This window comes from Equus przewalskii, chromosome 15 (assembly GCF_037783145.1).
Source record: "Equus przewalskii isolate Varuska chromosome 15, EquPr2, whole genome shotgun sequence".
Taxonomy (NCBI): domain Eukaryota; kingdom Metazoa; phylum Chordata; class Mammalia; order Perissodactyla; family Equidae; genus Equus; species Equus przewalskii.
In genome coordinates, this window is record NC_091845.1 from 12,304,492 (window position 1) to 12,331,384 (window position 26,893).

General features: G+C 42.7%; 2 long non-coding RNA genes across 2 annotated transcripts in view; one reads left to right on the plus strand and one right to left on the minus strand.

Annotated features, from left to right (window-relative positions):
* Positions 1 to 15,799, minus strand: part of LOC139076108 (uncharacterized) — a 262,266-nt gene extending 246,467 nt beyond the window's left edge. The window contains exon 1 of the long non-coding RNA XR_011527381.1: positions 15,686 to 15,799. This is a non-coding gene — a long non-coding RNA (uncharacterized lncRNA). The remainder of the gene's footprint in view (positions 1 to 15,685) is intronic.
* Positions 1 to 26,893, plus strand: part of LOC139076109 (uncharacterized) — a 51,193-nt gene that overhangs the window by 15,317 nt on the left and 8,983 nt on the right. The window contains exon 4 of the long non-coding RNA XR_011527382.1: positions 17,360 to 17,458. This is a non-coding gene — a long non-coding RNA (uncharacterized lncRNA). The remainder of the gene's footprint in view (positions 1 to 17,359; positions 17,459 to 26,893) is intronic.

Genomic DNA, 26,893 nt, shown 5'->3' on the forward strand with positions numbered 1-26,893 from the left:
CATAGAAGTCTGCCTCCCCAGGCTGGAGCAGGGCAGAGAACTGGAGAAGGCGTGGCAGTGGAGGGTCACTAAGACTGGTCACGGCCTCGGGCAGGGCAGGTGCTAGTAACAGAAGTTCAAATGAAACTATCGTAAATACGCACAGATATTGTAAGGCTACTGAGGAGCTCTCAAAATAGAAGGAAGAGCTGAGGGAACCAGAGAAGCATTTTAGGAAATTTAATGGCACTAATATTTATTCTCCATTCATATTTTTATTCTCCCTCCCCTTCCCTTGTGTCCCTCCCATCCCCATCCCCTCCCTACATCTTCCCCTCCCCCTCTTTCTCCCCACCCCTTCCCTTCTCTCTCCCTCTGTGTCCTTCTGTGTGTGTGTCCCTCTCTGTCTCTCTCTCTCTCCCCCCTCCCATCTGTTTTTCCCTCTCTATCCCCCACCCAGTCTGTCTCTCTCTCCCCCCCGAGTCTGTCTGTCAGTCTCTCTTCCGTCTGTCTGTCTCTCTCTCCTCATTTGTCTCTCTCTCTCCATCCCCAAATCTGTCTGTCTGTCTCTCTCTCCCTCCTCAGTCTGTCTTTCTCCCCCATGTCCTGTCTCTCTCTCCCGCTGTCTGTCTCTCTCTCTCACCTCCTGTATGTCTCAATCTTGCCCTCTCTGCCTCTCTGTCTCTCTCTCCCTGTCTCTGTTTCTAGTCTCTGTCCCCTTCTATCCCCCGTCTCCCCTCTCTCCATCCCCTCCCCGTCCTCCCTCTGTTTCCCCCCACATCCTTCCTCTCCCCATCCCTACCCCCACCCCAACATCCCCCCTCTCTCTGTCTCTCCATCAGCTTTGGTCTCTCAGAATTCATTCTTCCCATAGCACAGGACACAGCTCTGGAGTCATTCTTACAGCTCCATTACCAGAAAGGAAAGAGTCTCCTCTCTCTTGACTTCAGTAGGAAAAATCCTAGGGAAGAATTCTGATTGGTCGAGGCTGGGCCTTAGTCCTTTGCTTTAGACCAATTACTGTGGCTGGGGAAGCGAGATCCACACCAGAGTCGGGGGTCTGTTACCAGGAGGGAGGGTGATGACTCAATGGTATAAACACTACCAAGATGTTAAGATTTTTAAATATTTTAAATTTTAATTTTAAAATGTTCAGATTAAATACAAATAATGTTAAGATTACTTGGTACTCTTATTAAATTTCAAGGCTATTCTATAAAGGACAAGCTCCAGATGGAGCTTATTTTCCCATATCTGTGTGTCTTGCACAGAACTAAGTATTGTTCGCAAACCATAAATCTACTGGACTGCAAGGCCTGTAAGACAGGGCTGTGTCTGTCTGATTCACACCTATGCCCCCAGCACACAGCACAGTGCCTAGCACATAGAGGTACTTATTAAATATGAGTGAATAAATGAATAAATAATTGGATAGATGGATGGTTAACAATAATTTCTTAAGACAACTTGAGAATTTCTCTTCACTAAAAACAGATCTCTTTCTACACACACACACACACACACACACACAGATCCTTACAGCTAATCCAGCCAAAAGTAAGTGGAACTCAGTGGTTCATCATTTTTCAATCAACCACCAGTCCTAGACACAATGCCTTCCTGCAGCCTCCCATGGCATGCTAAGCTACTGGGGACCTCCCGCCTTACCTGCAGCCCTTTCTTCTGACTCTTTCCTGGGCTGGTTTCCATAAGAAATCCCGAGTGTCTGACCTAGGAGGCCCCTGAATGAAGGAAGCAGCTGTGGATCCCACCTGCCAATCCTGGCCAAACTAAGAAGGGATGAAGCTCGAAACAAGGAAAGAATCTCCCCTCTGATATCTTCCTAAACACACGTCTGACCCAGGCTCAGGAACCAGATGAAAGTGAGGACAGTATCGTTAGGAACCCAAATCAGTACAAATGAGGATGCTAACAGCAGATTAAAAAAGCAACACTGCGCCCTTTTTCTGGGTTTTGCGTCATTTCTCACACAGCGCCTTTGGAAACAGCCTCTAATGATAGAGAAGGCATCAGAAGGACCACATGAAACCAAATAAAACATCAGCGCTGGGCAAATATGGTTCATCACGCATTTTAAAACCCCAGTGTGCAGAGAAGACATGCGCACAGCTTTTTTTAGCTGGATGAAACCTTCATCTTTCAAGTCACCCCAGGGCTTTCATATTCGAAAACCAGGCAGGAAAATGCAACGAAAACTGCAACATTTGCTCCAACCCCAGTTCCTTCTGCTGCATCTGCTCAACATCTGACAGTTCTGATCCTGGATGTGTCAGAGTCACTGCCACCCCTTACCTCAGTTTCTACATTTATACCCCTGGGACAGTATGCTCACCGTAGGTCTCAGGAATCATGGGGCAAATTCAGAGAACAATTCAGTCAAGCACTTTGGGCTTCTCAGGTGAAACACAATCAGTGGATTCATGGGCTTGGGCAAATCATCAAAATTTGTTAAGCCTCACTCTTCGTGTCTAGAAAATGGGAATAGTACCTCCTACTTCTCATGGTGGTACTGAGGATTCAATTTTAAAAATGAGTGAACTGCTTCACCCAGGGCAGTTCTTGGTCCTTAGTAGGTATTTCAAACATATTAGTTCCCTGTGTATCGAAATCAAAATAGACCTGAAACTTCCCATTTCATTGTTGCATTTCAACACAAATGCACACACTTAATGCCCTAAGAGGCAGCACTCCACAAGTTGGAAAACTGGACCTTCGATACAGATCCTGCATATGAGATTCCACCCCCCAGACCAACCATACAATTCCTAAAACCAAACCACAGAAATCGGGAACCCCGTTAGTCAAAGAGAAGTCATGGAAGACATTGAGCGGGAGGCTAGGGCAGAGCAAAGAAGTAACAGAAAACGCAACCAAGACAACTGAAGCATGATGTTATTAAAAAAAAAAAAAAAGCAAAACAGGCAAAGAAAAAAGGAGGAAAGAAGAAGGGATAGGGGGACATAATTCTCCATGTGTCAGTCCAGGTTATCTAAAAAGTAGACACTGAGATTGGATTCAACATGTAAGGATTTTATTAGAAGACAGGCCGCGTGGGAGAAAATAGGGATGGGGCTGGAGAAGACTGAGGAGCTGTCGGACTGCAACGCAGGTGTGACCCCAGCGAAGGAGAGGGAAGGAAGTTTGGGTGGCTGGGTCCCAGTCTGCCATGCAGTCTAAGGGAGGTTCAGCAAGGTCGAGGGTCAGCTGTACAAGAAGTAGAGGCAGGTCTGCCAGGCACATTCTCATCGCCGCCACCTCCACTAGTCAGCATTTTCTACCAATATGGCAGACCACTAAACTTCTCTCTCCAGTTTGGTGGTGCGCTGCCTGTCTTTACAGCACAGACGAAGCTATGAACAAATGACGTACAATAGAATACACCACACTAGGGCTTGCAAAGCTTACTAGTGAGGATAGAAAACCCATGATGCTTGTTCCAAACAGAAGGCTCAGGAGAGGTTCAGTGACGTGAGAAAGGGTTGGAGAAAGAAGCAAGGGAACAGGATGTGCTCCTGTCTTGATTTGGGTCCTCCAGAAGCTGAGGCTAAAACAAGGATTTGGTGGCAGGTAGTTTATTTGGAAGATGAAGCAAGAAAGCTGGGGTGAGGGCGTCAGGAGAGGGAGACAGGAAAGAAGATGCTAATGTGAGGGTGCAGTACTGAGGTCACTAGAGGCAATGGGACCTCAACTCCCCTAGGACCAGAGAAACATGGAGCGCCTTCCAGAAATGCCCCTGCAGGACCAGAGTCTGAAGCGTTTCTGCACTGGCTCTCCTCCCACTGATGGAGAGCTGTCCCTTGGGGAATTCCTCCCCTAATCTTCGGGCCGGGATGGTCCCTGTGCTGAAGAAAGCCCCAGACAGAAAGCCAGCTCTGAGGGGAAGACACTGCCAGGGTAAGCAGGTCTGAGCGTGCATGAAGACACCATCACAACTGCTCCAAATACCAAAGCGGGGCCTGGAGGTGAAACACGGGGGCAGCACAGCCCTTCGCAACAGCTCCAGAAGCAAATTGTCGATTAAGTGACTTGAACCTTGCGCCTTGTCTCCGTTCTCATGTTACACACTCCCATCGCCTTCAGTCCCTCCAGTGTCAATCCCCGCTGTGATGTGGCACGTTACACTTTAGTTAGCTGTGACCTCCCACCTTGACACCCAAAGCATTTATCCAGTAAAGGAAGAGTCTTAGAGTCCACCCTGGAGCCCATCAGACCAGACCTCTGAGTGGGAGTAAAGGAAATAGGGCAAAGCCAGGCCACTCCATCTCCAAATTCCTCTCCCTCCCAATAATTCCTCCCCAGAGCACAAGCCCACCTCGCCCAAGGATGGACTCAGAAGACTCAGCACTTCAAGTGGGACAAGATTATAGTCCTGGCTCATATCACAGTGCCCTCTTAGCTGCTGCAGGCAGGGCAGGCTGCTGTTGACACCAAGGGGCTCAAAGCAATGGCAGACGAACCTATGTCGCAGCCCCAGCTTTGTGCCTGCCACACTGCAGGGAGATTTCAGACTGGTGAGAAGAGTCCACCTTCACCTGCTGCAAACAGCTAATCATTTCAGCCAGTGGTCTGAAGACTGCGGTGTGTCAGAGCTACTTGGAGCGCTGAGAAAGCGCACAGAGACCTCTGCTTATTGAAGCCGGAAAGAGCCTGAGAGTTTGACCAGTTCCCCAGGAGGGTCTCATACCCACCAAAGTTTAAGAACCACTGATTTAAGCCTGGGCCAGAGGGTCTCAAATTTTACTGTGCAAATGCCTCATCTGGGGTTCTTGTTCAGCTTGAGACTGATTCAGCAGACCTGCCGTGCAGGCTGAGAGTCTGCATTTCTCATGGGCTCCCAGGTGATGCCAATACAGCTGGTCCATAGGCCAAGTTTGGGGATCCAGGGCCTACAATGCAGAACTTACTGGCCTCAGGATGGCTTCACAGGAAATCTGCAGGAGCCGCTTCTCCGGGTCTGCTTTTCCCTGGTCTCTTCATTCCCCATGGTGCATGTGGCTACCAGGGACTTTTTGGGTGCAGGTGGAGAAGAAAAAAATCTTGCTATGTGGCTGCCTTTTTTGGAAGTTTCAGAACATACTTTATTTAACCCAATAAATATTATCATTTTGACATGTGATCAATACAAAAGTTATTACGATATTTTGCTTTTTTTTTAATTTTTGGTACTAAGTCTTAGAAATCCAGTGTGCACTTTACGCCTATGGCAGATCCCACTACAAATAATAGCCCCGTGTGGCTAGTGGCCACTGTATTCGCTAAGGCACCGCCCTCTTACATCACGATCTGGAAGTTCCTATTTCATCAACCCAGGTGCTTCGTTTCAAGCACTGTGCACTCCTAGTGTTTGAGCCAAACCTGGCATTAGAAAGCAGCACCCTGGGGCTGGCCTGGTGGTGCAGTGCTTAAGTGCGCATGTTGCCCTTCGGCGGCCCAGGGTTCACCGGTTCAGATCCAATGTGTAGACATGGCACCACTTGGCACGCCATGCTGTGGTAGGTGTCCCACGTATAAAGTAGAGGAAGATGGGCACGGATGTTAGCTCAGGGCCAGTCTTCCTCAGCAAAAAAAAAAGGAGGATTGGCAGCAGATGTTAGCTCAGGGCTAATCTTCCTCAAAAAATAAAAAATAAATAAAAAAAGAAAGCAGCACCCTCACCAAAGAGAGAAAAACTGCCCAAGTATCCCTGAATAACTTTTTTTTTTTCCTCTAGCTTCTCAGCGGCCTCCCGAGAAGTCTGAGGTGACCAACTGTCCCAGTTTGCTCAGGGCTGTCCCAATTTTAGCACTGAAAGGCCCCCATCCCAGGAAACACCTCAGTCCCCGGCAAACCAGGAGAGTTGGTCACCCTTGAAAGTCTGTTCCTACACAGATCACTCATTGACACTAATGAGGACCCTTTGCCACGGGTGGGAGAGCTCCCAGGTTTGGCTCATGGAGGAAAATGTGTTCAAGTCCCCTGTCAAGACCGAATCATCTACACGCAGGATTTGCAATGTGGTCAGGCTCCAGGGCCCCTCCAGGCCTCTGAGGCCCCAGCAATTAGTACTGCCTCTCTCCACTCTCCTCTGCCCAGGCTCTGTTATTGACTCTGAGCCTCAGTTCATCTCACTGGGTTTTGTGGGCATTATAAGAATGTGGAAGCATTTTGAAAACTGTGAGGCGTGAAGTAAACATGTCTACTATTAATACTTATGGAGCAAGTATTACATGCCACGTCCTGGGATAAGAGTTTTATACTCATTATAGGATTTAATCCTTACAACAAATACAAATAATAGTACCTACGAGACAGGTACTATTATTGTCCCCATTTTACAGATGAGGAAACTAAAGTTCAGAGAGGTTAAGTAACTTGCTTATGGTCACACAGCTTACTAAGTCTCAGAGGAGTGACTTGAACCCAGAGCTCTGACTCCAAAGCCCATGAAAACAACAAAACAGAAGAGAAAGAACAGAGAGTGGGAAGATACATAAATGGCAAGACTAACCTCCACACTGCGAGAAAAATGCTCTAAACGTGAGGCCTTGACAAAAAACAGCAGACGAAGTTTTCAGAAGCATTTGAAATAAGAGTATCTATTATTATCTTCTAACAGATTTAAAGAAAGGATTAGTGGAGGCTTATGAGTCCTATTCATGCCTCCACCCCCAGCTCTTTGTAGCAGTACTGCTGTCCCCTCTGCCTGGGACATGCTGATCTGCAGGTGGATGGAGCTCTCTAACCATCCAGGTCCCGGCTCAAAAGCAACTTCCTCCTCCAGGGCCCCCCTTACTAACTCATCTGAACTTCCGCCCCTCAACTCACTCACATGACACCCTATTCTGCTCCCTGCTTTATTGTGGTTGTAATACTCATCAGAGATCTGCTATTACCTCATTGTGTAGGTATTGGGTTGTGTGTTAATTTCCCCCTCCCCATATAAGCTCATGGAGCAGGACCCTTGTCAATCGTGTTCATCCCACATCCCGGAGCCCTAGAGCAGTGTCCAGCACATGACAGGCCCTCAAACTTTTGTTGATTGTTGAACAAACACAATACCTGAAAAACTGTGGAATATATTGTCAATAGAGGGGAAAGAAATTTCCATGAGATTTTTTTTTTAAGTGGCCTGCAATCAACACACAAAATCAGACTTGGTGAAAGAGTTCCTTTTCTTAGTATTGATGCTTCCCCATTTGCAGAGTCACCAAACCGCAGGAGCTATATTGAAATCTTCCCTCGCTGGGAGGAGTTCTCACTGTCTGCTTACAGACTGGAGTCTACAGATTTCAGTTACCCAAAGTGTCACCACAAGTGACAGTCACTCAAATTCTCTAGTTCTGCAGAAGTCAAAACTCAAGTCAGCCAAGCCAGAAACACCTTCCCTGATCTGGTTGTGTTTTGAATCATTTCCAGACAAACTGTAAAAATTCCCAGGAGAGACTTCCAGCAATTATCTTAAGGTCTGATTAGCATTTTAAATGTCACTTGTATAAATTAAAACTGTTTACAGCTCACAACGTCACTATTTTGTGATTCCTGATCTTGCCGCAGCTAGCCAAAACTCACTTTTTGGAAAACCCCATTCTCAATGTTCCCTGCTGAATTAGGCCTGGCAAAATCTCCCTCTTGGTTGAAATATCTGGCTTCTCTTTTCATTGTTCACATGGTAATCTCATCTTCCTTCCTTGGAACATTTTGAGTATTGGGGGTGTCACACTTGGCAGGGAGACTATTTGAAAACGGTTCTTTTGGTTGTGTGAGTTACTCAATACAATCCATGCTGCTTAAAGAAAACAAATGAAGATTTCTGCACATCGTTCTATATCAGTCAAATACCACTCATCATCACCTATCTTGTCAGTGTATGCACTATCTTCCCAGAGACTGGAGGATGGGATAATGACTTTTGGAGGTCACCTCTACTCCTAGTCATTTTTTACCAAAAAACAATATTTTAAAACAGCTCCCTTTCATGCATACTTTCTCTATGCCACCAGCATTTCACTGATTTGCTTTGTTTTGCTCCAGAATGATAAAGGACAGAGGCATTTCATGCTTCTCTGGTCAAAGGCAGCTGAGGGGTCAGAGAAACACTGGGCTGTGAAGTCACTTGGAGGGATTCCAAGCCTTGCTCCACTACGTAGAGCTCTAGGACCTTAAACAAGTCCTCAGCCTCTGGTTGCCTCAGCTTTGTCATGCCCAGCCATGCACAGGGAACAGGGTGGAATCCCTGCACTCAGTCTAGCTGAACACTCAGACCCACATGGGAAAAGCTGGAGGATCAGCCGCAGATGCCCCACCTGGTGCCACAGTGCTCTTTCTAAAGTTCCACTTCCCTGCTTTCAACCCTCTAAAGCAAAAATCAGCAAACTTTTTCTGGAAAGTGCCGTATAGTAAATATTTTGGTTTTGTGGGCCATATATTCTCTGTCTCAGCTACTCAACTCTGCCCTAGCAGCATGAACATAGCTATAGACGAGATGGAAACAAATGGGCATGGCCGTGTTCCTGTAAGACTGCTCACCTCTCCAGCCCCAGCTCCTACCAATCTGCTTTTCCTTCATCATGCTTCAGCCACACTGGCCCCTCCTTTCAGTTTCTGGAAGTTTCCAAGCTTGTTCCCTCTTGCCTTGGGGACTTTGCACTAGCTGTTCCCTTTTATGGGCAATTCTACTCCCAGATCAGCATATGCCTGGTTTCCTCTTGACATCTATCTCTCAGTTTATCATCATCAACACAGAGAGGTGTTCATGACCACTAACTGGTCAGCCACTGTCTAACAGATACCCCTGTTTCATTTTATCATGGTGCTCGGGACTCTCTGATAAGTGGTACAAAGGAGTCAGTCACAATATAGTCCTGGATGCAGACTATTGATATTTTCTCAATCTGATCTGTAAAGTTTAGCAGACTTGTTATCTCATCCATTTTTGTTTTTTTAATTATGGTAAAATTCACAGAACATAAAATTTACCATCTTGGAGTGACATCAGCATCATGGTGGAGTGAACTGGCTTGGGACTCTCTCCCCTCCAACATACAACAAAAAGGGACATCCATACTCCAACAGAAGACATCCTAACAAAACAAAAACCTCGGAGAGACACACAGCCACACAACAGAGGACAGAGAGGCTGGAGCCCCCCTCAGAGAAGCTGGAATGGGATAGGAGAGAACTTCATTCCCTCCCCTAAAGACAGCAGTTGCTGCCATGGGGAGGATCTGTGAGGGAAGGAGTAGGGGAGGGGTTGCTCATTCACAGGATCACCCAGGACTCCCTAGAGCCCTTGAAGCCTAGAGGGAAGCCCTCTAACAGTGTATAAGCCTTCATGTGGGGTGACCTCATCAAGCCAAGACCCCAGGAGACCAGATAGTGAGAGCTGATTGAGAAATCCCAGAGTGCATGCAGGAGAAAGCATCCCTGCCCCTACCCACCCTGCACCATCTTGGCTGAAGGCAGAGGGCTCACAATATGTGGCTCTCCACTTCCACCCAGGGGCGATAGGCAGCAACTGCAACCAAATAATATCAGAATGAGAAAGAGCTGACCTTCCAACATCAGACACTACATCAAATCTCCAGACAAGAGAGAAAACGACAAGCACCCAGAACTCAGTCCTGAGGACACAGAAATATGTAAGCTAAATGATGAGGAACTCAAAATAGCTATCATCAAAAAACTCAACGAGGTAAAAGAAAATGTAGAGAAACAATTCAATGAGTTCAGGAGCTACTTCACAAAAGAGATTGAAACTATTAGGAAGGATCCATCAGAAATATTAGAGATGAAAGACACAATGGAAGAGATAAAACAAAATATGCATTCCCTGAATGCTCAAGTGGACATCATAGAGGAGCGTATCAACATAATTGAAGATAGGCATGTTGAAATGCTCTAGACAGAGGAAGAGAGAGAATTAAGACTAAAAAGAAATGAAGAAAGCCTCTGAGAAATATCAACTCAATGAGGAAATGCAACATAAGAATTATAGGTATTCAAGAAGGTGAAGAGAAGGAGAATGGAGCAGAAAGTGTGTTCAAAGAAATAATAGCAGAGAACTTCCCAAATCTAGGGAAATATGTATGGAAGAAGCTTCCAGATCTCCTAGATTTGTCAATGTAAAAAGACCTACTGCAAGGCATATAGTAGTAAAACTGGCAAAAGTGAATGAAAAAGAAAGAATATTCAGGGCAGCAAGGCAGAAAAAAATAACCTACAAAGGAACCCCTATCAGACTTTGAGCAGATTTCTCTGCAGAAACCTTAGAAGCTAGGAGGGAAGGGAATAACATATTCAAAACTTTAAAAGATGAGAATCTTCAGCCAAGAATACTCTATCCAGCAAAAATATCCTTCAGATATGAGGGACAAATTAAATCTTTCTCAAACAAAAGCTAAGGGACTTCATAGCCATGAAACTCCCCCTACAAGAAATCCTCAAAAAGGCCCTTATACCTCAAAAAAGGGAGAAAGGGGTCACAAAACACAGAGTAAGGAGATAAATAGGTAGACAAAATCAGAATAGGATAGCAAATATTCAACTATAGCATTAGGCTAAAGGGAAGGAAAACACCAAAAACAAAGACTATCTTGTCAATTTAACCACAAACTCACAACACAAGTTGGAATAAGATATGAGAAAAACAGCTTAGGAGGGGACAAGGGAAGGGACTGAATCAGTTTAGACTAAAGAAATAAGAGGCCATCAGAAATGAACTATCTTATACACGAGATTCTGAATACAAACCTCAAGGTAGCCACCAAACAAAAAAGCAGAACAGAGACACAAAGAATAAATAAGGAAAAAACAAAGAAACACGTCACAAAAAACTACATAATTCAATGTGTAGACCAAAACACACAAGACGAGAATCAAAGGAAATGCTGGAAAACGAGTGATATAATGACAGAATTAAGCCCTCATACATCAATAATCACCCTCAATGTAAAGGGATTGAATTCTCCAATAAAAAGACACAGAGTGGCGAGATGGATTAAAGAACAAGACCCAACAATTTGCTGCCTCCAGGAAACACATCTCAGCTCCAATGACAAACAGAGGCTCAAAGTGAAGGGGTGAAAGATGATACTCCAAGCTAATGGCAAACAAAAGAAAGCAGGTGTCATAACACTTATATCAGACAAAGTAAACTTCAAGATAAGGCAGGTAAAGAGAGACAAAGAATGTCAGTATAGAATGATCAAAGGGACACTTCATCAAGATGAAATAACACTTATAAATATCTATGCACCAAACACAGGAGCACCAAAGTTCATAAAGCAACTATTAACAAACCTAAAAGAAGATATTAAAATAACACAATAATATTAGGGGACCTCAACACTCCACTCACACCAATGGATAGATCATCCGGACAGAAAATCAACAAGGAAAGAGTGGAATTAAATGAAAAGCTAAACCATTTTGACTTAATAGACATATATAGAACACTCCATCCAAAAACAGCAGAATACACATTCTTCTCAAGTGCACATGGAACATTCTCAAGGATAGACTGTATGTCGGGAAACAAGGCAAGCCTCAATAAATTTTTAAAAACTGAGATAAGAACAATCATCCCTTCGAATTATAATGCTACAAAGCTAGAAATTAATTACAAGAAAAAAGCTAAGAAAGGGACAAAGATGTGGAGACTAAACAACATGCTATTGAACAAGCAATGGATCATTGAAGAAATTAAAAGGAGAAATCAAAAAATATCTGGAGACAAATGAAAATTATAACATACCATACCAACTCATATGGGATGCAGCAAAAGCTATATGAAGAGGGAAATTCATTGCAATACAGGCACACCTTAACAAACAAGAAAACTCCCAAATAAGCAATCTCAAATTATACCTAACTGAATTAGAAAAAGAAGAACAAACAAAGCCCAAAATCAGCAGAAGGAGAGAATAAAAATCAGAGCAGAAATAAATGCTATTGAAATAAAAAAGGCAGTAGAAAGGATGGATGAAACAAAGAGCTGGTTCTTTGAGAAGATGAATAAAATTGACAAAACCCTAGCCAGACTTACAAAGAAAAAAAGAAAGAAAGCTCAGATAAACAAAATCAGAAATGAAAGAGGATAAATAACAACCGACTCCACAGAAATACAATGGATTATAAGAGAATACTATGAAAAACTATATGCCAACAAAATGGATGACCTAGAGGAAATGGATAAATTCTTAGACTCTTACAACCTCCCAAAGCTGAGTCAGGAAGAAACACACAATCTGAATAGACAAATCACAAGGAAAGAGATTGAAACAGTAATCAAAAGCATCCCAAAGAATAAAACCCCAGGACCAGATGGCTTTCCTGGGAAATTTTACCAAACTTTCAGAGAGGATTTAATACCTGTCCTTCTCAAGCTATTCCAAAAAATTAGGGAAGATGGAACACTTCCTAACACATTCTACAAGGCCAACATCACTCTGATACCAAAGCCTGGCAAGGACAGCACAAAAAAAGGAGAACTACAGGCCAATTATCACTGATGAACATAGATGCAAAAATTCTCAACAAAATTTTGGCAACTTGAATTCAGCAATACATCAAAAGTATCATACATCATGATCAAGTGGGATTCATCCCAGGGACATAGGGATGGTTCAACATCCACAAATCAATCAACGTGATACACCACATCAACAAATTCATGAATAAAAACCACATGATCATCTCAATAGATGCAGAGAGAAAGCATTTGACAAGATCCAACAGCCATTTATGATAAAAACTCTTAACAAAATGGGGATAGAAGGAAATTACCTCAACATAATAAAGGCCTTATATGACAAACCCACAGCCAACATCATACTCAATGGGCAAAAACTGAGCACCATCCCCCTGAGAACAGGAACAAGACAAGGATGCCCACTTTCACCACTCTTATTCAACATAGTACTGGAGGTTTTGGCGAGAGCAATTAGGCAAGAGAAAGGAATAAAAGGAATCCAAATAGGGAGTGAAGAAGTGAAACTCTTGCTGTTGGCAGATGACATGATCTTATATATAGAAAACCCAAAAAACATCCATTGGAAAACTAATAGAAATAATTAACCACTACAGTAAAGTTGCAGGGTACAGAATCAACTTACAAAAATCAGTTGTTTTTCTATACCCCAATAACAAACTTACAGAAAGAGAACTCAAGAATACAATTCCATTTGCAATCAGAACTAAAAGAATAAAGTACCTAGGAATAAATTTAACCAAGGAGGTGAAGGACTTACACAATGAAAACTATAAGACATTACTGAAAGAAATTGATAATAATAAAGACATGGAAAGAGATTCCTTGCTCATGGATTGGAAGAATAAACATAGTTAAAATGTCCATACTACCCAAAGCAATTTACAGATTCAATGCAATCCCTATCAGAATCCCAATGACATTCTTCACGGAAATAGAGCAAAGTATACTAAAATTCATGTGGGGTAACAAAAGACCCCAAATAGTGAAACCAATCCTGAGAAAAAAGAATGAAGCTGGAGGCATCACAATCCCTGACTTCAAAATGTACTACAAAGCCATAGTGACCAAAACGGCATGGTACTGGTACAAAAACAGGCACACAGATCAATGGAACAGAACTGAAGGCCAGAAATTAAACTACACATCTACAAACAGCTAATCTTCAACAAAGGTGCTAAGAACACACAATGAAGGAAAGATAGTCTCTTCAATAAATTGTGTTGGTAAAACTGGACAGCCACATGCAGAAGAATGAAAGTAGAACACTGTCTCATGCCATACACAAAAATAAACTCAAAATGGATCAAACACTTCAAGATACGTGCTGAAACTATAAAACTCCTGGAATGTAATATTGATAGTACACTCTTTGACATCAAACTAACAAGGATCTTTTCAAATACCATGTCCTCTCAGACAAGGGAAACAAAAGAAAAAATAAACAAGCGGGAATTAATCAGACTAAAGAGCTCCTGCAATGCAAAAGAAACTAGGATCAAAACAAAGAGACAACCAACCAACTGGGAGAAAATATTTGCAAATCATATATCTGACAAGGAGTTAATCTCCATAGTATATAAGGAACTCACACAAATGAACAATAAAAAAACAAACAACTTGATCAAAAAATGGGCAGAGAAGATGAACAGACATTTTTCCAAAGAAGATATACAGATGGCCAATAAACACATGAAAAGATGTTCAACATCACTAATTATCAGGGAAATGCAAATCAAAACTACACTAAGATACCACCTTACGCCTGTTAAAATGGCTATAATCACTAAGAGTAAAAATAACAAATGTTGGAGAGGGTGTGGAGAGAAGGGAAACCTCATACTCTGCTGGTGGGAATGCAAACTGGTGCAGCCACTATGACAAACAGTATGGAGATTCCTCAAAAAACTAAAAATAGAAATACAATGTGACCCAGCTATCCCACCACCGATATCACCCAAACAATTTGAAATCAACAATCCAGAGTAACATAAACGCCCCTATGTTCACTGCAGCACTATTCACAATAGCCAAGACATGGAAGCAACCCAAGTGCCCATCAACTGACGACTGGATAAAGAAGATGTGGTATATATATATAGACAATGGAATACTACTCAGCCAGACGAAAGACAAATTCATCCCATTTGCAATAACATGGAAGGACCTAGAGGTAATTATGCTGAGAGAAATAAGCCAGTCTGAGAAAGACAAACAGCAGATGATTTCACTCATATGTGGAATATAAACAAATACATGGACAAAGAAAACAGTTCCATGGTTACCAGGGGAAGGGGGTGGGGAGGGCACAGGGGGTGAAGGGGAGCACTTATGTGGTGACAGTCAAGAAATAATGTACAACTGAAATCTCACATTGATGTAAACTATTATGAACTCAATAAAAAAAATTTACCATCTTAAACCACTTTTAAGTGTACAGTTCAGTGGCACGAAGTACATTCACATCTTCAGGCAACGCTCACACCATCCATCTCCAGAACGCTTTTCATCTTGCAAACCTGAAACTCTGTACCCATTAAACAACTCCCCATTTCTCCCTCCCCCAGGTCCTGACAACATCTTATCAATTTTTTAACATTAAACCTTACCAGGCAAAATCAGATTAAGAAGTGTCCATGTCTTCTAAACAATTTTACTACCAATTTCCACCCCTGAGCCCCTTCTATGTGGAGATTCTGAAACCGCCATTGAGACCTATTTTCTTATCTACTTTTTATTTGTTCTTTTTTCTCTCCCCTACTACACTGTAAGCTTTATGAGAACAGGAACTTCGACTTTTTCCTCACTGGATGGCAGACACCCAGCACAGGCTAACACAGAGCAGGGGCTCAGCAAATGTTCATTAAATGAAAGAACAAGGACATGAATGACAGCCTTTGTGGTTGGGTTAGACCGTAAGCTGGGCTCTCCAAAGGCTTTGGATCTGTAAAGAAGAGAAGGAATTTCAGCTCAGGGTAACAGCAGAAAACATAAACTCTGGAGGCCTGGGTGTGTCAGCAGGGACAGGCACTAGCAGGTAAAGGAGGAAAGAAAGGAGGGAGGAAAAGGAAGAGGCAGGAAGGTAGGAACGCAGGTACAAAGGAGGAGAATGCACTGGAATTTCCGCAGAGTATACATTTGAGAGTCCTGGAAAGAAAGGGCTGAGGAAGTAGTGAGTTAGATTGTTAAAGATCTAGAAAGCGTGGTCACGTGACCCACCTGGTTCTTGACCAGGGAATGTCATGATGCCCGCTGGTGTATAAGGAAAACGTTGCTTGCAGCCTTGTAACTTCTCATCTCAGCTCTGGCCTCCAGGCCCTGTGTCCCTATGACCCTGGGCTGTGAGTAGCTAGATGAGATGCTGATCAACAGCGTGTAGGTTGAGGGGCTGTATGTTTCCCGGCTTGGGAGTGATTATTCACAAAGGATGTGACTCACCAACCAGCTCTGATCATGATTTATGCCTCAGGCCTCCAGGAACCCTGACTCATTCACAAGCCATGAGGAGATTGTTTTAAAGTGGTTGAAATCTTACAGCAAATTGATACAAACAGAAGCGGGTTAGGTGTGGGATTTACTGATGTAAATTGGACTTACTCATTGATTCAAATAGTGTCCTTTCATAATTGGTCCCATGTGTAATATCTACCTGGAGAGATTGTTCCTGCCGGAGTTAATAAGGCTTGGTTGAAAACTCACTATGTGTAGCTGATCCTATTAGGCAGTTGAGTTTGATAACTATACATCTAAGCTCCAAGTTCTGGAGGAATTCACAGTCCAGTGAGGAAGTTAGCTCAATTCAGCTGGCATTTATTAGAAGCATGGTCTTGGAAGGGAATTCAGAAACTGACTAGTCCTACCTACTCGCTTTGCACATCAGTAAGCTGATTGGCTGGGGTTAGATTAAGGAAACTGACACAGAGAGAGATTATCAGACTCACAGGGCTGATTGTCACTGAGCTGTGTACTATAGAAGGAGGGGTTGATACAAGAATGCTTTCACTGAGCTTAAAGAACTTTCGAAGAGTTGGACTGACAAAAATGTTAACACAGAAATGAGGAATGAGGGTGAGAAGTGGAAAGTTCGGAGAAGAGGGCACCAGGAATGCGCAGGAATAGCCAGGGAGGACCTCTTGAAGCGGATGATGCTTGCTCTGGGCTTTGATGGAAGGAGCGGATTTGAGAGGAATGAATGAAGTGCGACAGCAGAAAGATGGCAGAGAGAGCAGCAGGCGTGAAGTCTGAACCAGGCAGGGCAAGGACACACAGCCAGCCTGGAGCACGCCCACCTGCAGCAGAGCATGATCGGCTAAGGCCACCGAAAGTCTCAGCTCTGGGCAATCCTGGGCTGCTTGGTGTGCTGGTAAATGCTTGACAGCCAGTTCTTGAGGAGGGAGGCGCCCTGATTTGTAGCCTCCGCCGGTTTTGTCGTGGTGTAAATGCTCTTCCCACAGCTGATTTCAAAGCTGGCTGAGTTGAACAACAGGCTCACAAATCTTCCAAAAATTTAACTGTCGGCTCCTGTGAGCAGCTGCAGCACACCACTGCCTGAGACCGTCTTTGTTTACAAGGATTCTTCTCTGCTAGTATTTTTATAATAGCTGCCCCTTACTGAGAACTTATGGGTCAGGGTCTATGCTGACACCTGACATGCATTATCTCCTTAATAATTTACAAAAATCCTTATAAATTAACAAGTGAATTTTTAACACTTAATATTGCCATTTTTCAGAGGAGGAAAAGGGATATTTAGAGGTAGTAGAAACCTAAATGCTTGTCACTCCAAAACTCATACTTTTAACTTTTATACTGTACTCTGCCTTGTCCTCTGACCACTGCTAATATTTTTGTTCTCATTATTATTGCTTTTGTGTTGTTTCTTTTGATCCTCAGAACTCTTCTGACCCCTATGCTGGAAAAACAACCACAGAAATGACTTGCCAGTGGATCCATTGTCCACCTTCAAATATGAAATACATTAAGGGAGGCTGGGTACGTTTATATGTATGCATTTTATTGCTTAGATTTTCAAATCCTTATATTTTAATTAAAAGGTTAAGGGAAGTAAAACTATGCCTCATTGAGAAAACACCAACATTTGACAAGATGAAATGGAAAAGAAACTTTGACTTCTAACCTTTCATAAATTTCAGATTTCACAAAGTTTTCAGGGAGAAGGTAGTAGAAATACTTGACTGCCGAAGTTTTTTCCTCTTAACTCTCCAAGTTATTCTAAGACAAACTCTTTGATGGGGTTCTCTGGAAACAGAGCCTGAGACAAGGATTTTTGTGCAAGTCATTTTTTTTTTTTGGAGGAAGATTAGCCCTGAGCTAACATCTGCCACCAATCCTCCTCTTTTTGCTGAGGAAGACTGGCCCTGAGCTAACATCCATGCCCATCTTCCTCTACTTTATATGTGGGACGCCTGCCACAGCATGGCTTGCCAAATGGTATGTAGGTCTGCACGTGGGATCCGAACCGTCAAACCCTGGGCCGCCAAAACACTTGCGAACTTAACCACTGCACCACGGGGCCAGCCCCACAAATGGAAAAACCTGTAAGGAAATGAGGGTGGCAGGAGAAGACGCAGAGCAAAAATAGTTTTAGCTGCAGTTCTGGCCCCAGCCTGATCCCACAGGAAGTTCTGGAGTAGGAATGGAATCATAGAGCTGTCCCTCCTTAAGGCAAGAGGACAAGCTTTTATATCATATCATTAGCTATGGGACTATAACCCGTCAGGGGCTTCCCATTGAGGTCACTCCTGTTGGCCAAGGGAAGTACTTTAGAGAAGGACACAGTTATGAGCTGTTAGCAGCCCACACTCACAACAGGTAAGGGATAGATGCATCGGCCAGGTAAATGGGATCTGGGCAGGGCACCAACAATGTCTATTTCAGGCAGGTAACCAAACTAAACCTCTGTTGAAAAGAACTTCATATTGCCTAATCTACCAATCACAGTAATTAGCATGTTTAGATGCGTGGGAAACTTTCTAAGCCCAATTCCTGGGTTAAGATTTCATATCAGTCACAAACTCAAATGTTTTGCGTAAAACTGCTATGAATTCTTGTAGAGCCAGAATTTCTTACGAGGGATTGAAATTTACATTTCTCTTCATGATCTTCCAGGGAAAAGACTCTTCTTATTCATTGGTAAATATTCATCATTCATTTGTGTCCTTGGAGACTGACAATCCTTGGCACATAGTAGGTGCTTGAGAAATGTGTTGATGAATCAGACGCTTAAGAAGCCCTCAAGTAAGGTGACCAACTCATCCTAGTTTGCCCGAATCATCCACTTTTGAAACTAAAAGTCACTCATCTTGGGCACCGTCCTCAGTCCAGACAAAACAGGACAACTGGTCACCCTACCTTTGAGCCTTTCTCCCTGCTTCTGCATCACAGCTGCTTCAAATCAATCTATCTCTTCATCTTTCCTAAATGTCTTCCGAGAGGGAAACTTAAAACTCCGTGGGTCATATATTCATAGGAACTTCTTCAAATGTCTGATGTAAACGCCCCTGCTGCAATTTTGATCATTTTTACTTTGCTTGTCTCCAATAGAAACACCACCACAACCACCTCAAAAATTCTGACATAGGAAATGTTAGCCTGTAGTCCTTCCATTCTGCCTTCCTTCTCACCCACTAGGGTAGCCAGAGTCCTTGGTGAAACTCTGGATGCCCCCAAAACCCTGCTTCAAGCTTGACAAAAGGCCGACTACACCTACACCTCGAAAATTTTTCTTCTACATCCTCCATATTAAAATTTATCTGTCTTATCTCTGTATGACTCCACTCATATGAGGAAGTTAAACATGTAGACAAGGAAAACAGATTAGTGGCTACCAGGGGAAAGGTGGGGTGGGGGTGGGCACAAAGGGTGAAGGGGTGCACCTACGACACGACTGACAAACAATAATGTACAACTGAAATTTCACAAGGTTATAAACTATCATAAATCAATAAAAATTAAATTTAACAAAAGCACAAATTATTAAAAAAAAATTTACCTATCTTGTTTCAGACTTCCCTAGCTAGATAGTAATGATTTGGTCCTCAAAATAACATAATGATTTAACCCAGTTAGAACAGTAGAAATGTAAGCACTAGGACAGCTTTTTGTCCCCTGTTTAGCTCTCAGACTATGCTCTACTGGCGGGGACTGTTGGTGTGCCTAACAATACTAACAGTCCGAAACAGGTTAAGAAATAAATGAACTTAAATGAACGATGAGGTAGGGATTATCAGTCCACGTAATCCAAAAGGCAGGCCAGATTCACATCTCCCCAAATTCTGCTCTCCTCTGCGTTGCCATCTTTCAGTTCCAGAGAAACTCTCATCATGGAAGGGGAACTATGTCACCAGCAGGGTCAGGCAGTCCTCATCCTTGCTGCCCATGCTGCCAAAGGAATAAAGACCGCTCTCCTCCAGAATCCATACACCAAATATCTCACAGGGACTGGGATCGTCCCGGTTGGGGATGTGCCTGTCCTGAACCAGCCTTTCTGGCTGAAGACAGTGGGGCTCTCTGATTGGTCAAATTGGGGGTCACTTGCCTCCTATGTGACTGATAAAGGGGAAGGGAGAGGAAGAGGGGGAGGATTGGGTGCAGAGCTGACAAAAACTAAAGCTGTGAAAACCCCACCCACCTGGCTCCATACCTCACCTACCCATAGGTCTTTGCCTCATCTCCATCTTTAATCCATCATAAAATACTCTGGCTAAGGCCCTGGACGCTTATTTAGAATCCCTTGGGGGAAAAGGTAAAATGTGCTATTAGAAATAATAGCCACCTATGAAGAATTTAAAAAGTCACATAAATACAATAGGTTAGGCATCATGCCACAAACATGGGGGACATTTTCCCTAAAAGTGGGAGGTTTTGCTGGAGCAGCCCAGGAAAGTTTACAGGTGTTTTGGCAAAGCTTTCCCTGGTTGATGCCAGAAAGACCTGCCTCCCCCAGCTGCATTCTCCCTTTATTCAGAGCCCTCGGTAGCAACTTCACTCTCTAATTGCCCCTACTTAGTCATTACGTCTCAGCTGCAGGACTCGGGAATGCCAATGAAGCTAGCTCACACAGAGGCCTTTTGTGTTTTAAACGTTTGGACCAAAAAGACATTTCTGAAGGAAAGTTACCACTTCGATTTATGTAGGCCAAAGGGCTCTGGTTGGAAACATTTCCAGACAATGCAACTAAAATCCCTGGGGTTCTCAGAAAAAACTCAGAGTAGCAGAGTGCATGGAAATGAGATTTGACGCAATCCTTTGCACTTATTCTTGTGCATGGCACAGACTGCAAAGGGAGTTGGCCAAATCGGTTAGAGGAATTCAACTCAATTCCATGAACACTAATTGAGCTCTGTTTCAGTGAGGGTGCTTTCAGCTGCAAATAACAGCTGAAAGAGCCAATTAAAATTGGCTTTAAATAATAGGAATTAATTACTTCACATAACAAGAAGTTGGAGAGAGGCATGTCCAGAAGTTGGTTAATCTAGCAGTTAAACAACGCCAGAAATATTAGTTGGCTTTTTTGAGATTCTCATGGATTTCAAGATGACTATCACAGGTTCAAACATAACATCCTCACACATCACCCAAAGGTAGGAAGGAAGGTGGGCTTTCCCCATGAGTACCTCTTTCCCTTTGTCTAGAATGCAAAATCTTCTCCACAACTTCTCTCAATAGACTTTCTCTCACATCTTTTTGGGGAGAATTAGATCACTTGGCCATTCCTAAACCAATAAGCCAGGAAAGAGGAATATAAGGGCCATAAATGCTTTAGACCAATCATGACTGATTTCCTAGGTCTGGCCTACCTTTCTGGAGCGCCTTGCCTCCCAAACAAATTGAGGGATTTGCTGGTTAGGAAGAAAGGGTGAAGCAGTGGCTATTAAGTAGGCAGCAAACAGCATCTGTTCCCAAGCATCTACTTCCAAGCTCTGTCCTGGACATACAAAGATGGAGAAATCACAGCCCCTCTTCTCAAGGAGCCCACAGTGATACAAGCACCTACTCAACAATTGCTATCATTTATTGCCTTGCTTAATACTAAAATGGATTTGAAGTGGTAAAGAAAAGCCATGCCCTGTTTTATTTTTTAGAAATCCCTACAACAGAATCTGCCATCCCACCTGCTCTTGTTACAATGTGGCTTTAACTGTCCTTCTATCGAGAGGCAGAGTCTACACTCCCTCTCTTCGAATTAGGGGGGACTTGTGACTCTAGCTGAAGTGACACCACAGGACTTCTAAGACTAAGTCTTAAAAGTTATCACAACAGCCATTTGGTTCTCGTTGGATGCTCCTTCTTGGAACCCGGCCACCATGATGTGAGGAAGCCCAAACTTCCCAGTGGAGAAGCTCAGCACCAACTCACCAGCCATGAGAGTGAGCCATCTAGATCCTCCAGCCCCAGTGACCCACTGTAGCTGATAGCATGTGGAGGAGAGATGGGCTGTCCTCCTGACCCTTAGCCAAATCATAAATTTGTGAGCAATATAAATGATCATCATTTTCACAAGCCGCTAAGTTTTGGGGTGGTTAGACAGGAACAAATAACTGGATCCCAGCTCACTTTAGAACTAGAAAGAAAGAAGTTTTCAAGATGGTATAAATCACCTGCTACTGGAGCACAGAGCAAGGAAAAATACATGTTTACTGGGGAGAAGAGAGAAGGCAATTACAGAGGAATCAGACATAGAGGAAGGGTCTTTAGTGCTAAGTCTCGGAGGATGAGTATATTACAGAAGATAGACAATAGAAGTGTAAGCAAAATGAATGTACACTGATTTTGGAAAGCAGGGAGTATATGGTGTATATCTGTTGGGTTTGACTCCTGTGGTAGACCTTACTAGTGTTCACCAAGATTTCTGGTCCTCCTCTCCTTCCAGACACATGTCTTCTTGAACTTAGGTACAGCCATAAGACTTGCTCTGGACAGTTAATTGTCATAGGAAGTGTCATTACTCTCTTTTGGTAAAGCATTTAAGAGCCTGTACACAATTCTTTAATCTCTTAACTTCAGCCAATCCTGAGGCCTCATATTGAGATGGGGAGATTATAAGATGGAGTTTCTGTCAGCCTGAGCCCCTGGGTATAACATAGTTTTGGGTTTGTTTCTTTTTTTTAATGCTGTCTTGACCCAGTTTTGAGGCCCTAGTTTAAGGTGAGTCAGTTCCTCTTCTTGAACAGTTGATTAAGTCCACACCCCCAACCGCCTCCCTTATCAAGCTCTCACACACCAGACCACTACACACTCATTCTAATTCCCCCAGGGCCAAGTCCCAGACAATCAAGGACAGCCCCTATGCCCCAGAGCCCACTAAAATTATTCAAATTAGTCATTCCTGAGCCTGCTTTCCTTGTCTCACCCTTTCCTTCCCATGGAAACCACAGTAAAGGTGCTTGCCCACAGTTTCCTCTTCTCCCTCTGCCTCAAGACCAACCCCAGTGCTTCCCCACATGGCCCTGCATGGGCTGCTGTGTTCTCCCCCAGGGAGCTGTGACTCTAACAAAGCTGTAGAACTCTTTCCAGTTTCTCTCTCAATCTGCATCTAGCCTCACCATATCTCACCCAAGGTTAAACTCAAGTTAAAACACTGAGTTACTTAATAAAATGGGTATAGAAGGAAAGTACCCCAACATAGTAAAAGCCAAATATGACAAACCCACAGCCAACATCATACTCAATGGGGATAAATTGAAGGCCATCCCTCTGAGAACAGGAACAAGACAAGGGTGCCCATTCTCACCACTCTTATTCAACACAGTACTAGAGGTTTTGGCCAGAGCAATCAGGCAAGAAAAAGAAATAAAAGGAATCCAAATAGGCAATGAAGAAGTGAAACTCTCACTATTTGAAGACAACGTGATTTTATACATACAAAACCCTAAAGAACCCATCGGAAAACTATTAGAAGTAATCAACAACTACAGCAAAGTTGCAGGGTACAAAGTCAACTTACAAAAATCAGTTGCATTTATATACTCCAATAGTGAACTAACAGAACGAGAACTCAAGAATACAATACTATTTACAAGTGCAACAAAAAGAATAAAACATCTAGGAATAAATTTAACCAAGGAGGCGAAAGACCTATACAAGGAAAACTATAAGACACTACTGAAAGAAATCGATAATGACATGGAAAGATATTTCATGCACATGGATTGGAAGAATAAACATAGTTAAAATGTCCATACTACCTAAAGCTATTTACAGATTCAGTGCAATCCCAATCAGGATCCCAATGACATTCTTCACAGAAATAGAACAAAGAATCCTAAAATTCATATGGGGCAGCAAAAGACCCCAAATAACCAAAGCAATCCTGAGAAAGAAGAACAAAGCTGGTGGCATCGCAATCCCGGACTTCAAAACATACTCCAAAGCTCCAGTAATCAAAACAGCATGGTACTGGTACAAAAACAGCCACACAGATCAATGGAACAGAACTGAAAGCCCAGAAATAAAACTACACATCTACGGACAGCTAATCTTCGACAAAGGAGCCAAGAACATACAATGAAGAAAGGAAAGCCTCTTCAATAAATGGTGCTGGGAAAATTGGACAGCCACATGCAAAAGAGTGAAAGTAGACCATTATCTTTCACCATACACAAAAATTACCTCAAAATGGACCAAAGAATTGAAGGTAAGTCCTGAAACCATAAAACTTCTGGAGGATCTTTTCGAATACCATGTCTACTTAGACAAGGGAAACAAAAGAAAAAAATAAAACAAGTGGGACTTCATCAGACTAAAGAGCTTCTGGAAGGCAAAGGAAACCAGGATCAAAATGAAAAACAACCCACCAACTGGGAGAAAATATTTGCAAATCATATATCTGACAAAGGGCTAATCTCCACAATATATAAAGAACTCACACAACTGAACTACAAAAAAAAAACAAACAACCCAATCAAAAAATGGGCAGAGGATATGAACAGATATTTTTCCAAAGGAGATATACAGATATACAATAGGCACATGAAAAGATGCTCAGCATCACTAATCATCAGGGAAATGCAAATCAAAACTACACTTACATATTACCTTATGCCTGTTAGGCTATAATGGCTATAATCATGAAGACAAAAAATAATAAATGTTGGAGAGGTTGCGGAGAAAATGGGAGCCTCATACACTTCTGCTGGGAATGCAAACTTATGCAGCCACTGTGGAAAACAGTATGGAGATTTCTCAAAAAATTAAAAGTAGAAATACCATATGACCCTGCTATCCCACTACTGAGTATTTATCCAAAGAACTTGAAATCAACAATACAAAGAGGCTTAGGCACCCCTACGTTCATTGCAGCATTATTCACTATAGCCAAAAAGTGGAAGCAACACAAGTGCCCATCAACTGATGATTGGATAAAGGAGAGGTGGTATATATATACAATGGAATACTACTCAGCCATAAAAAAAGACAAAATTGTCCCATTGGCAACCACATGGATAGACCTTGAGGGTATTATGTTAAGTGAAATAAGCCAGACAGAGAAAGACAAACACCGTATGATTTGATTTATTTTTGGAACATAAACAAACTTACGGACAAAAAGAACAGTTTAGTGGTTACCTGGGGGCTAGGGGGAGTGAGCACAAGGAGTGAATGGGGCACACGTGGTGTCTGACAAATAATAGAGTACAACTGAAATTTCACAATGTTACAAACTATTATGACCACAATAAAAAAATTAAAAATAAAACAAAACAAAACACACTGAGTTACCATAAAGAGCACAGCTCCCCTGCTGACCTGCACTGGACGTGTAGCTGGTGCAGTAAGTACACCTTTATTGCTTTAAGCCACTGAAGGTTGAAGTGATTATTTACTGTAGCATAATCTAGTCCATCTCGATGGAGAATTGCCCAATCTCTATCTCCCTTCCTCTTGTGAGGGCATCTCAAATTTTCATTGGGAAACCGTCTCTCTTTGACTCTCATGTTTTAAGACGTGTTGACTTCACTCTGGTGGCTCCAGGAGAAAACATGTCACCCAAGCCTAGACAGCCAGATAATTCATTTATCTTCAAAAAAATACCTAAAATCCGACCACTTCTTTTGATCTTCACCATCCTGGTCCATGCCAACATTGTTTCATCACTAGATGTCTGTATTTGCCTCTTCTCTGGTTTCCCTAGTCTCTTCTACAGTCTATTTTCAAGAGTAAAAAGAGGAGTCATTTTGAAGTATAATTCACATCATGTCACTACTCTGCTCAAAACCCTCCTAAGACCACCTATCTCACTCAGTAACAGCCAAAGTCCTTCCAATGGCCAGCAAGGTCCTATCCAATTTGCCCTCTCTTACCCCTCTGTCCTCTCTTCCTATTTCTTTCCCCCAGCTCACTTTCACTGGCCTCCTTGCACTTCCACAAATATGCCAAGCTTGCTCCTGCCTCAGGACCTTTGTACTAGCCATCCCCTCTGCCTGGAGCACTCTCCTCCCATATCTGTATGACTCACTCTTTCATCCCCTTCAAATCTTTGTTCAAGCGTCACCTTCTCAGTGAAGCCTTTTGTAACACTCAATCAAAATTCCCATCGGCTGCGCCCCAGTATTTCCTCTCCTCCGTCCTTACTTTATTATTGACCATAGCCCCATCTAAAATGCTATATATTTTAATTATTTATCTGGCTTTACTAGAATATAAACTCCATGAGAGCAGGGACTTTTCTCTGTTTTATTCACTACTATACTCCCAGAGTAGGGAACAGTGTTTGGCACATAATAGCTGTTGTAAATATTTGTTGAATGAATGACAGAATGAATAAATGAATTCCATCTCATTAATCGTAATTATTAAGTCAAGAATGGGCATATGACCCAAACCAGACCAAGACTTAATTTCAGAGACTTTGGTTGGGATTATTAGAAATTTGCAACAGAGACAGACAGCTGGCAATCAAAAACTCATGCCCTTCTAAAGATGAATTAATGTCAGTGCTTCTCAAACTCTTCCAAAAAATTGAAGAGGAGGGGTTACTTCCAAATTCACTTTATGAGTCCAGCATTTTTCTCATAGCAAAGCCAGATAAGGACACTACAAGAAAAGAAAATTACAGACCAATATCCCTAATGAACATAGATGCAAAAATTCTCAATAAAATACTAGCAAACCAAGTTCAAAAGCACATTAAAAGGATCATACACTATGATCAAGTGAGATTTATCCCTGGGATGCAAGGATGGTTCAACATATTCAAATCAATAAATGTGATACACTGCATTAACGGGATGAAAGATAAAAATCACAATGATCTCGATAGATGCAGGAAAAGTATTTGACACAATTCAATACTCTTTCATGATGAAAACTCTCAACAAATTAGGAATAGAATGAATGTATCTCAACATAATAAAGGCCATACCTGACAAGCCCACAGCTGACATCATACTCAAGGGTGGAGCTTAA